The sequence below is a fragment of the Arachis ipaensis genome, chromosome B01 (assembly GCF_000816755.2).
Source record: "Arachis ipaensis cultivar K30076 chromosome B01, Araip1.1, whole genome shotgun sequence".
Taxonomy (NCBI): domain Eukaryota; kingdom Viridiplantae; phylum Streptophyta; class Magnoliopsida; order Fabales; family Fabaceae; genus Arachis; species Arachis ipaensis.
Window position 1 is genome coordinate 83,970,904 of NC_029785.2, and position 11,455 is coordinate 83,982,358.

Below are 11,455 nucleotides of genomic sequence, written 5' to 3' on the forward strand. Positions count from 1 at the left end.
GACATTCTCCCCGGATTGTGTTTGTGCACGGAGGATTACGCAACGCTTAAGTGTGGGGGAGGATTCACCACTTTTGGGGCGTAAACTTTCGTTTCCGAACACTTTGCACTCTATTTTTTGTTTTCTTTTTCTATGTTTCTTGCAAATAATTGAGTGCTCTTGACTGTTGCATTGCATCTTTTTTTTTTGGTATATATATCTTAGTCTATTTCTAGTTATTACATTTGACATTTTTGTTTTTGCATGATATATAGCTTATAAATAGAAGTAGTGATTGGATGATGTGAATAGTATAGCACCTAGTTCAATTTTGTCCTAATTATTTATGTTAATTTTTGGATGTTAAAAATTAGGAATAGAACTAGGGAGGTTTTTGAAATTGCATCTATCACAACATACATACATACATATGGGAAATAATTTTGGTGAAAAACAACAATGATTTTCCAGGAATTTTGTTTTTAGGGCATTCTATTGAATTGATTTGGAAAAAATTTTTTAATCTTGCTTGAATGAATTTTTATGGAACATAGAAGAGAGATAGAACAAAATGCCTTGTGAATCTTTGAGCTTTAATGAGTGGTTATACCTTTTAACCACTAATTTTGTTCATAGCGTGATTTTTCTCCTTCTATGATTGTAATCTTGGTTTTGCTTGATTCTTTATTTCCAATGTTTGATGTTGTGATTGCATTTAGCATGATTGAGGCCATCTTTGAATTCTGCTTACTCATCCATATAGCCTTACCCTTGCATCTACCTTTGTTAACCCCTTTTGAGCTTTTTAAATCCCCTTTGTTCTAATTATTAGCACATTACAACCCTAAGCGAAAAACCATGAATTACCTTGAATTGCATCTTTGATTAGCTTAGGTTGAGATGTGTGTGTCATTTAAGTATGGGAGGAATTTTGGGAAGTATTGGTAGAGAAAAATTTTGTTTTGGATAATTATTGAAAAATTTGGAAAATGGGTGCACATTCATATTTCAATTTGCTTTAACCGTATGCATTTGTCATAGAAAAAGAAAAAAAAAAGAGAAATAGAAAAGAGAAACAAAAGAAAAAATGAAATGAAGAAAAATAATAAGGGAGGACAAAAGTTATCCCAAAGAAAAAGAAAAAAAATTGGAATAAGAAATGCATATGTGTTTTGAATAGAAACTAATACTTGCATACATGCATCAAATACTTGTTAATTGTTAGATGAAAAGCAAATCCTTGAAAGCATGATTAGAGGAGACTTGAGTGATTAAACCCTAAACACCGAGTGTTGAGAGTGTATACACACCTAGTGAGGGTTCAATTACTCAACTCTATTTTTCCATACCTTCTTATCATGCATTCTTGCAAGTTGCTTCTTTTTTATGAGTTGAATCAATTCTTTAGATTTTATTTGCATCGAGCTACTTCTTTGCTTAAGCCCTATATACCTATACTCTTACTTGAAAATTTGATTGTTTGTTTTTACCAAATCAATAGGACATTATAGATAAATAGATATAGATAGTATATAGCATACTTGCATGCATATAGGTAGTCGCATTTTAATAAGTTGCTTACCCTTTTACCCTTCTCCTTTGATTATGATTAGCATGAGGACATGCTATGGTTTAAGTGTGGGGGAATTGATAAATCCATATTTGATGATAATTTTTAGTTGGAATTGAGTGAATTTCAGCATATAAACCCACATTTATTCACCTAAATAGCATGCTTTTGTGTTTTCTCTCTAGATTGTGCCTAAATGTGAAAACATGTGTTTTTGAGCTTAGATTAGTGATTTTAATCCCACTTTTACGCCATTTGATGCCATGACATGTTTGTTGAGTAATTTTAGGTCCTATAGGTAAGTTTGGCAAGGCAAAAGTGGAAGGAAGCATGTACAAAGGGAGAAAACATGAAGAAAACAAAGGAGAAGCACACAGCCATGTGTGTGTACGCACAACTCCCTGTGCGTATGCACAGGTACCAGTGCATGCCTTCATTAAAAATGCACGTGACTCACGATTTTGGGGTTCTTTTGGCCCATTTCTGAAGGCTTGGAGGCTGAAATCAAGAACTATATGAAGGAGCAACAACACATAACAAAGGGAGCTCACTTTAGGATAGAAAAAAACACATAGTAGGAGTAGGAGTAGTGTAGATTAGGAAATTCTCTCTTAGGTTTAATTAGGATTTGTAGCATTTTATATTTCAAGTTTGATTTTGGATTATAGCAATTGCATTGTAAGTATTTCTTTAATTTCTCTTTTAATTACATTACTTGTTCTACACTTTCATCTATCTTCATTTCTCTTGTCAATATATGCATAGTTTACAATTTTGGATTTCTAGTTGTTGAATTTGATGTTTGATGCTTATTATATGTTTGTTGAGTTGCCTTCGTTGCTTGCTATCATTTGTGGTTTATAGCTTTCATTATTTTCCCAATTTTGCCATATTTTATGATTATGCATATTAGGTGTTTGATGAAATGCCAATTTTGATTATGGGATAATTTCCACCCCTTGGCTTGGGAAAAATGAGTATATAGATTACTAGAGCCATAATGTCCAGCATTTAATGATAATTCTTGGATTGTTAGTTGTTATTGTTTCCACTAACGCTAGCTTTTTACCAATTAATTTGGTAAGTTAACTAGGATTTGTGGATTAATGACAATTATGCTCACTTGACTTATCCTTCGATGTTAAGGGTTTTCTTAGTGAGATTAATCCATCATAATTATCATAGTTGTTGTTATGGTATGGAAGGGATTCCATAACTCATCCCAAGTCAAGGTTTCATTTATGTTTTAAACCACTTTTCCATCACTTTATAGCTTTACTTGTTTATATTACATACATAGTTCTTTTGTTCTTTTATTACTTTATTAATTGCAATTTTGTCTTGTTCTTTTATCTCTTTATTTGTTTACTTCACTCATTAAAACCTGTTTGCTTTCCACAACAGAAATTGTATGCACTTGCCATCACTAGTTCCTAGGGAGAACGACCCGGGAGTCTAAATACTCTCGATTATAATTGTGTTTTGATTGTGACATATTCTTTGGATTAAACATTTGATTATGAGAATTCGTTGTTGGTTTGGACTATGCTACTAGCGAATTGATTCTTGTTTCAATTGATTCTAAACCGACAAGAAATTCTCTTATCAAGTATCATTAAAGATATCATTCAACCCTTCCTTGAGGCTTTTGGCCACGTTGACCTCTTCCACAAAAGATTCAATGAGGTCAGTGCTCATGCATTCCTCAGGAATGTCTGGATGTTGCATAGCCTTGACAGCATTTAGTACAAACTTTTCCTCATTGACTTTTTGGTGCACGAAATTGTGATCATCAACAATGGCGCCAAAGACTTTGAGCTCTCAAACGTGAATCACACTTTGTCACAGTTCCGCACAACTAACCAGCAAGTGCATTGGGTCGTCCAAGTAATAAACCTTACGTGAGTAAGGGTCGATCCCACGGAGATTGTCGGCTTGAAGCAAGCTATGTTCATCTTGTAAATCTCAGTCAGGCGGATTCAAATGGTTATGGAGTTTAAGGTGATGAAAATAAACATAAAATAAAGATAGAGATACTTATGTAATTCATTGGTGGATTTCAGATAAGCGTATGAAGATGCTTTGTTCCCCTTGAACCTCTGCTTTCCTATTGCCTTCTTCCAATCATTCATACTCCTTTCCATGGCAAGCTTTATGTTGGGCATCACCGTTGTCAATGGCTACATCGCGTCCTCTCAGTGAAAATGGTCCTGATGCTCTGTCACAACATCGGCTAATCAGCTGTCGGTTCTCGATCATGTCAGAATAGGATCAATTGATCCTTTTGCATCTGTCACACGCCCCACAATCGCGAGTTTGAAGCTCGTCACAGTCATCCCGTCCCAGATCCTACTCAAAATACCATAGACAAGGTTTAGATGTTCCGGATCTCAGGAATGGCCGCCAATAATTCTAGTCTATACCACGAAGGTTCCAATCTTAGATTAGAAACCCAAGAGATACGTATTCAAGCCATTGCTAGTAGAACAGAGGTGGTTGTCAGGCACATGTTCATAGGTGAAAATGATGATGAGTGTCACGGATCATCACNAGATGAAAATACAATAGCAAAAGGTCCTATTTATAGAAAACTAGTAGCCTAGGGTTACAGAAATGAGTAATTAATGCAGAAATCTTCTTCCTGGCCCACTTGGTGTGTGCTTGGGCTGAGCATTGAAGCTTCCATGTGTAGAGACTTTTCTTGGAGTTAAACGCCAGCTTTTGTGCCAGTTTGGGCGTTTAACTCCAGTTTTTGTGCCAGTTTTGGAGTTAAACGCCAGAATTCTTGAGCTGACTTGGAACGCCAGTTTGGGCCATAAAATCTCGGGCAAAGTATGGACTATTATATATTGCTGGAAAGCCCAGGATGTCTACTTTCCAACGCAATTGAGAGCGCACAAATTGGGCTTCTTTAGCTCCAGAAAATCCACTTTGAGTGCAGGGAGGTCAGAATCCAACAGCATCTGCAGTCCTTTTTCAGCCTTTGAATCAGATTTTTGCTCAGGTCCCTCAATTTCAGCCAGAAAATACCTGAAATCACAGAAAAACACACAAACTCATAGTAAAGTCCAGAAATGTGATTTTTAAATAAAAACTAATAAAAACATAATAAAAATTAACTAAAATATACTAAAAACATACTAACAATAATGACAAAAGGCGTATAAATTATCCGCTCATCACCCTTAGGATTACTTCCCCTTTTTCAACATCAGTTTTAGATTTGAGTTTTTAGATTTGCAACAGATTGATAGTTTATGCTTTTGCTTGGATGTTTTGGATGCTGAGAGTCATTACCTCCGTTGAAGACATTACTTTAGTTTGTTTTTTTACTCCCTTATTTTTAATTAGTTACTCATTGACTCTATTAAGATAATTATGTTATGTTTTGAATTTATTAATATATAAAGTTATTTTTATTTTAATTAATTTTAATTCTCTATTTTATTTTATTTAATTATGTCTTCTCATATTTTTATGATTATTAATTTCATGTCAATGGAGTAGAATTTCTACTTGACATGGGGTTGATTAAGAGGAGATACTTGTGTTGGAATGCTTATGTGCTTGGTTGAATTGGACGTTCTTAGCTAATTCCATACCTACAAGCACTAGACCACCCCAAGGGAGAGGACTAGAGTTTGAGGGTGAGAGTGAGAACAATACCCTTTTTACACTACACTTGAGAAGATCCCAACAAGGATAAAAATTCCATTTAATTATTCCCCCATTCAAGGCCTTGAGAAGATCATTAGTTTGTTTTTATTGCTTTATTTTTTTTATCATTTTAATTACTCGTTATCAAAACTTAATTTTTCTGAAAACCCCTAGTTAATAAAATAGCACTCCCCAGTATTTTATTTTTATAATTTGTGACAACCCTTTTTAAATTGGTGAGGCAGATCTTAGCCGGTTAAGCGCTATACGTGCAACGCTGTCCTCTTAATTGAAATCTCTAAATTGGTTAACTTCTGCCACGCACCAATTTTTGGCGCCGTTGCCGGGGAATTACAATAATGTGCTAAATTATTAATTAGTGTATATATTTTATTTTTATTTCTGTTACCATGAGCTACATGTCTTTCTCATTGAATGACGCGTTCATTGCTTGATCCGAGTTTAGTCCCATTTGTTCCTGAAATTGAAAGAATTCTTTCACATATTAGACGAACTCGACGTCGGTTAGCCTCTGAGGGTGGTGAAGTGATTATTATCAATTCACCAGTCTCATCTGAGGGTGAATCTGAACCACCATCTGAGAGCGAGACAAGCTCATTTACTACTGATCCAGTTGATTTACGTGCAGGAAACATGGCAGCACCTAGGAGGATTACTCTCCAGGAGGCAGGAGCCCCAGATTTTACACTGCATCCGTATCAAGCGCATCACCCGACTGCAGCTGCAGATTTTGAACTAAAAACCACACTGATCAACTTGATGCCCAAGTTTCATGGCTTACCTGCTCAAGAGCCTATCAAGCACCTTAGGGATTTTTAGACAGCCTGTTCTACTATTAGGCGTCATGGTGCAGATGAAACTTCTATTCTGTTAACCGCTTTTCCGTTTTCTCTTGAGGGAAAGGCGAGGGAGTGGTACTACTCCCAACCTGAAGCAACTGTTACCAACTGGGATACACTCAGGAGAGAATTTTTGGAAAAGTACTTCCCAGCTGAAGTCATAGAAAGACTGAGAAAAGAGATCTCCTGCATTGTTCAAGGTGAATCAGAGACTCTCAATGAATATTGGGAGCACTTCAACAATCTCCTGGATGCATGTTCCCATCACATGATTGGTAAACTAGTATTGATCAACTACTTCACCCAAGGCATGAACCCCCAGGATAAGACTACACTGGAAGGTGCCAGTAATGGTTCTCTGAAAAAGTACAAAACCGCAGATGAAGCATGGCAACTGATCAGCGACTTAGCTGAGTCCACTAGGAATCACAGACAGAGGCGCAACCATCCCAAAGCTGCTGCAGAGATTTCCTCTAGCAAAGAGACTACTGCTCTCACCCAGAGTATATGTGAAATGACCAACCTACTGAAGCAGATGCAGTTAAATCAACAACAGGCACAACAAGCTTAGCCTTCACAACAAGAAAGCCAACAGTTAGTTCCACAAAGAGTATGCATGATCTGTGCTGATTATAGTCATTATATTGATGAATGCTCGCAGCTCCAGGAAGACAACACTGTGGCAGTGGTGCACGAAATTGTGATTGTTCATTCCTTGGTAACGGCGCTGAAAACTTAATACGCACGTTTATAATCTTAGTTCTTCTTCACAACTTCGCACAACTAACCAGCAAGTGCACTGGGTCGTCCAAGTAATAAACCTTATGTGAGTAAGGGTCGATCCCACGGAGATTGTCGACTTGAAGCAAGCTATGGTCACCTTGTAGATCTCAGTCAGGCGGATTCAAATGGTTATAGAGTTTTAATAATTAAAAGATAAATAAAACGTAAAATAAAGATAGAGATACTTATGTAATTCATTGGTGAGAGTTTCAGATAAGCGTATGGAGATGCTTTTGTTCCTTCTGAATCTCTGCTTTCCTACTGCCTTCATCCAATCCTTCATACTCCTTTCCATGGCAAGCTGTATGTTGGGCATCACCATTGTCAATGGCTACATCCCGTCCTTTCAGTGAAAATGGTCCAAATGTGCTGTCACCATACAGCTAATCATCTGTCGGTTCTCGATCATACTGGAATAGGGTTCAGTAATCCTTTTGCGTCTGTCACTACGTCCAGCACTCGCGAGTTTGAAGCTCGTAACAGCCATCCCTTCCCAGATCCTACTCGGAATACCACAAACAAGGTTTAGACTTTCCAGATCTCAAGAATAGCCACCAATAATTCTAGCATATACCACGAAGGCTCTGATCGTAGATCAGGAGGCTAAGAGATACGCATTCAAGCTTGTTTGCTTGTAGAACGGAAGTGTTTGTCAGGAACACGTTCATAAGTGAGAATGAGGATGAGCGTCACATAATCATCACATTCATCATGTTCTTGTGTGCGAATGAATATCTTAGAGAAGAAATAGGCTTGAATTGTATAGAGAAATAATAGTACTTTGCATTAATTCATGAGGAACAGCAGAGCTCCATACCTTAATCTATGGTGTGTAGAAACTCTACCATTAAAAATACATAAGTGATGAAGGTCCAAGCATGGCCGAATGGCCAGCCCCCTAAACGTGTACAAAATGATCTAAGGATTCCTAGATTCCAAGATGTAAAAACAATAGCAAAAAGTTTTATTTATACTAAAGTAGTTACTAGGGTTTACAGAGATAAGTAAATGATGTAGAAATCCACTTCCGGGCCCACTTGGTATGTGCTTGGGCCGATCTTTTGAAACTTTCACGTGTAGAGGTCTTCCTTGGAGTTAAACGCTAGTTTGTAACATGTTTCTGGCATTTATCTCTGCTTTGCAACTTGTTTCTGGCGTTTAACGCTAGAATATGGCAGAATGCTGGCGTTAAACGCCAGTTTGCGTCGTCTAAAATTGGGAAAAGTATGGACTATTATATATTTCTGGAAAGCCCTGGATGTCTACTTTCCAAAGCAATTGAGAGCGTGCCATTTGGACTTCTGTAGCTCCAGAAAATCCACTTTGAGTGCAGGGAGGTCAGAATCCAACAGCATCTACAGTCCTTCTTCAGCCTCTGAATCTGATTTTTGCTCAAGTCCCTCAATTTTAGCCAGAAATGAGCTGTAATCACAGAAAAATACACAAACTCATAGTAAAGTCCAGAAATGTGATTTTTATTTAAAAACTAATAAAAATATACTAAAAACTAACTAAATCATACTAAAAACTATGTAAAAACAATGCCAAAAAGGGTATAAATTATCCGCTCATCACAACACCAAACTTAAATTGTTGCCTGTCCCCAAGCAACTGAAAATCAAATAGGATAAAAAGAAGAGAATATACTATAAATCCCAAAATATCAATGAAACTTAGCTCCAATTAAATGAGCAGGACTAGTAGCTTTTTGCCTCTGAACAGTTTTGGCATCTCACTTTATCCCTTGAAGTTCAGAATGATTGGCATCTATAGGAACTCAGAATTTAGATAGTGTTATTGATTCTCCTAGTTTAGTATGTTGATTCGCTTTGCTAAAGTCCCCAATTAGAGGTGTCCAGGGTTCTTAAGCACACTCTTCTTTTTGCTTTGGACCTCGACTTCAACCGCTCAGTCTCAAGTTTTCACTTGACATCTTCACGCCACAAGCACATGGTTAGGGACAGCTTGGTTTAGCCGCTTAGGCCAAGATTTTATTTTTTTAGGCCCTCCTATCCATTATTGCTCAAAGCCTTGGATCCTTTTTACCCTTGCCTTTTGGTTTTAAGGGCTATTGGCTTTTTGCTCTTGCCTTTTGGTTTAAAGAGCTTTTGGCTTTTTCTGCTTGCTTTTTTTTTTCTTTCTCTCTTTTTTTTTCTTTTTTTTTTCGCAAACTTTTCTCTATTCACTACTTTTTCTTGCTTCAAGAATCATTTTTATGATTTTTCAGATCATCAAATAACATTTCTCCTTTTCATCATTCTTTCAAGAGCCAACAATTTTAACATTCATAAACAACAAATTCAAAAGACATATGCACTGTTCAAGCATTCATTCAGAAAATAAAAAGTATTGTCACCACATCAAAATAATTAAAATAATTTCAAGGATGAATTCAAAATTTATGTACTTCTTGTTCTTTTGTAATTAAAACATTTTTCATTTAAGAGAGGTGATGGATTCATGGGATATTCATAGCTTTGAGATATAGACACTTAAATACTAATGATCATGTAATAAGACACAAACATAAACATAAAGCATAGTAAACGAAAAATAGAGAAAAATAAATAGACAAAGAGATTAAGGAACGGGTCCACCTTAGTGAGGGTGGCGTCTTCCTCTTCTTGAAGAACCAATGGTGCCCTTGAGCTCCTTTATGTCTCTTCCTTGTCTTTGTTGCTCCTCCCTCATAGCTCCTTGATCTTCTCTAATCTCATGGAGAATGATGGAGTGCTCTTAGTGTTCCATCCTTAGTTGTCCCATGTTGGAACTTAATTCTCCTAGGAAGGTGTTGATTTGCTCCCAATAGTTCTGTGGAGGGAAGTGCATCCCTTGAGGTATCTCAGGGATTTCATGGTGAGGAATTTCCTCATGCTCTTGTTGAGGTCCATGATCTCTTGTTTGCTCCATCCTTTTCTTAGTGATGGGCTTGGTGGACCTTTAAGATGAATCTCTCCATCTCCCATGGCTCAGAGGTGGAAGAAATTACCTTCCCTTTCCTCTTTCTTGAGATTTTTCTGGCCTTAGGTGCCATTAATGGTTATGGAAAAATAAAAAGCAATGATTTTACCACACCAAACTTAAAAGGTTTGCTTGTCCTCGAGCAAAAGAAGAAAGAAAGTAGTAGAAGAAGAAGAAAATAGAGGAGAATGAGGGAGAAGGTGTATTCGGCCTAGGGGGAGAAGTGTTGGTTGTAATGTGTGAAAATGGATTAGTGTTGAGGGGTTTATATAGGGGTGGGGGGAAGGGTAGGTTTCGGCCATTAGGGTTGGGTTTGGAAGGTAGGTGGGGTTTATGGGGAAGAGTGGATGGATGTGAGTGGTTTAGGGTATCTGGGGAAGAGGTATAGAGGTGATTGGTGAAGGGTATTTGGGGAAGAGAGTTATGAAAAGGTGTGAAGAGGAGAGAAGAAGAGGTGGGGTACGTGGGGATCCTGTAGGGTCCACAGATCCAGTGGGGTCAAGGACTTAGCATCCCTGCTCCAATTAGGCGTGCAAAACGCCCTTAGAATGCATGTCTGGCGTTAAACGCCAGCTTGCTGCTTGTTTCTGGCGTTTAACGCCAGCTTGATGCTCTGTTCTGGCGTTAAACGCCAGTCTGGTGCTTGTTTCTGGCGTTTAACGCCAGCTTGATGCTTCTTTCTGGCGTTAAACGCCAGTTTGATGCTTCTTACTGGCGTTTAAACACCAGTAAGCCCTTCCTCCAGGGTAAGCTGTTTTTACTGTTATTTTTCATTCTGTTTTTGATTTTTCAGTAGTTTTTGTGACTTCACATGATCATCAACCTAAAGAAAACATAAAATAGAAATGGAAAATAAATAGATATAATTAAATAACATTGGGTTGCCTCCCAACAAGCGCTTCTTTAATGTCAATAGCTTGACAGTGAGCTCTCATGGAGCCTCACAGATGTTCAGAGCATTGTTGGGACCTTCCAACACCAAACTTAGAGTTTGACTGTGGGGCTTTGGTTGACTCTGCAGTGAGAGAAGATTTTCATGCTTCCTCTCCATGGTTACAGAAGGATATTCTTGAGTTTTAAACACAAGGTTGTCCTCATTCAGTTGAAGGACCAACTCTCCTCTGTCCACATCAATCACAGCTTTTGCTGTGGCTAGGAAGGGTCTTCCAAGGATGTTGGATTCATCTTCATCCTTCCCAGTGTCTAGGATTATGAAATCAGCAGCGATGTAAAGGCCTTCAACCTTTACTAACAAGTCCTCTACTAATCCATAAGCCTGTTTCATTGATTTGTCCGCCATCTCTAGTGAGATTCTTGCAGCTTGTACCTCAAAGATTCCCAGTTTCTCCATTACAGAGAGTGGCATGAGGTTTATCCCTGACCCAAGGTCACACAGAGCCTTCTCAAAGGTCATGGTGCCTATGGTACAAGGGGGGTTCATTGGTGAACAAGGGGGGTTTATCCACCCAAGTACCATTACCAAATAAAATGGCATTCAACTTCATGATGGCTCCTAGATATTTAGCAACCTGCTTTTCAATGATGTCTTCATCCTCTTCAGAGGAAGAATAGTCATCAGAGCTCATGAATGGTAAAAGGAGGTTTAATGGAATCTCTGTGGTCTCTAGATGAGCCTCAGATTCCT